Source organism: Schistocerca americana, chromosome 3 (assembly GCF_021461395.2).
Source record: "Schistocerca americana isolate TAMUIC-IGC-003095 chromosome 3, iqSchAmer2.1, whole genome shotgun sequence".
Taxonomy (NCBI): domain Eukaryota; kingdom Metazoa; phylum Arthropoda; class Insecta; order Orthoptera; family Acrididae; genus Schistocerca; species Schistocerca americana.
In genome coordinates this window covers 588,943,250-588,945,417 of record NC_060121.1, presented here as the reverse complement: position 1 = coordinate 588,945,417, position 2,168 = coordinate 588,943,250, and positions in this window count along the sequence as shown.

The following is a 2,168-nucleotide window of genomic DNA, read 5'->3' as shown; positions in this document are numbered from 1 at the left end:
ACTCCTGCTTCCTCTGCTTCCAAAAAGGCTGCGCCTCGTCCTCCTTCCCCCACCCATGATGCCATGGACGTCTCCCCGCCTGTCCCTGCCCCCTCATCCTCCTCCTCTCCCCCTTCATCCTACCGCTACCTCCTCTCCCGTCCTGATCCCTCTCTCCTTGAAGCCCGGAACCTCACCCTCCTCCTTCGCCAGCATTGTCCTGGTGCCCCCATCTCCCTCCTCACTCCTCGCCGAGATTCGGTCCTCATCTCCTCCCCCAGCCCAACCCTCCACACCTACCTCCTTTCCCGCATCCCTGTCGCCCGCTTTGGCCCTCATGCCTCTCTCACCCCTGCTCCTTCACCACCTCCCTCCCGCCAACCCCAACCTCCGCGTCGCCCGCCAACTCTCACCACCGTGATCACTCGGCTTAGTCCAGTGATCACGGAGGAGGAGGTGTTGGCGGAGCTCCAGGCGCATCCCCATTTGGAGGTGCGTGCGGTTCGCCGCATACATAACGCTGCCGGCCCCACCCGCCTTATGTGGGTTTTTTCTGAGCACGCCCCCTCCATTGACCGTCTCCTGAAGGAGGGTGCCCTCCTTTTTAACCAGCGGTACAAGGTCGACCCCTCCCGCTCCCCTCCTCAATCCCTGTGCTGCCAGAGGTGTCTACGCTATAATGCACACCCCACAGCTGAGTGCCGCGAGGCCCCCACCTGCCCGCATTGTCGGCAAACGCACTTCCTCAGGCAGTGCCCCAACCTCCAATCTCCTCCTTCCTGCAATACCTGCAATCTCCCCCATCCCACCTACTCCCAAAAGTGTAAAGCCCGACCCCCTCCAACCACTCCTGAACTCACCGTCCCTGTCCGTCCCATGGACGCCCCCACCCCTCCTGGCAATTCCCTTCGTCCCCCCCCACCGCTGAGGACATCATCAGGTTCCTTACCATCGTCCTCCAGAATGTTCATCCCTTTCAGCGCCCACACACCCTCCAACAGATCTCCCTCGCCGCCCGTTCCATATTCCAACTCAAGATGTACGCCACCTACTCCAACAACCAGGCCCATTTCACCTTCTCCCGCCTCGACACCCTCGTCTAAATCCCTATCATGGAGCGACAGCAACGTATCCTTTTCAACAACATCCGCTCCCTACCCGCCAACAGGAACCTCTTCCTGCACACCCTTGCCACCCACCGCGTGGATGCCTTCCTCCTTACTGAAACCTTCCTCCAACCCCACCACACCATTCACACTTCGCCCTACCTCCTCCACCGCTCCGATAATCCCCTCCCGATTGCGCGTGGTGGAGTTGCCATTGGTCACCACCGCCAGATCCCCGTTCGGCTCCAACCTCTCCTTCCTGACCCCACCGAACACCTGATCCTTAGTCTCTTCTTCCCCGGCCTTACCGTTACCTGCGCCACCATCTATGTCCGCCCCAACGCTCCTATTCCCTTCGACTTCCTCTCCCACGTCGATCGTACCTTTTCCTCCTGCGTGATCGCCGCCGACCTCAACATCCATAGTCGTTCCGCTGCCCAGTTACGGCGATGGCATCGGTTCCTCTCCACCCCTCAAGGTGACCTCGTCCCCATCCCCCGGCATACCCGTCCTGAATCCAACTCCACTCCTGATGTTATCCTCTCCTCCCCCAACCTCCTTGGCCGCATAACGGTGGATGTCCTGGAGCCCATTGGTAGCGACCATCTCCCTGTCCTCCTCACCGTTTCAGACGGTCGTCGCCCTCGCCCCGACCCTCGTACTGACCCTCCCCCTAAGTATGTCCATGACTATTCCCGAGCCGACTGGAATGCCTACCGGGATACCCTTTCCACCCAGGTCGATAGCCGCCCTCTCACCTACCACCACCCTGTCGATGTCACCCATGCCGCCTCCTTTCTCCAGCGGACCTTGTCTGAGGCCGTGGAGGCCCACGTTCCTACTGTCGCCATCCACCCCCACCGTCCTACCTTACCCCCACAGGCCGTTCTCCTCCTCCGTGAATCCCGTCGTCTCTACCGTGCCTTCCTCCACACGCGTGACCCGGGCACACTACGACGCCACCGGCAACTCCAGCGACACGTTCGTAATTTGCTCGCGGCTAAGAAACGCCGGGACTGGCGACAGACATGCACCCGTTTAAATGCAACCCTACCAATCAACTCGTCTAAGTTCTGGTCGGCC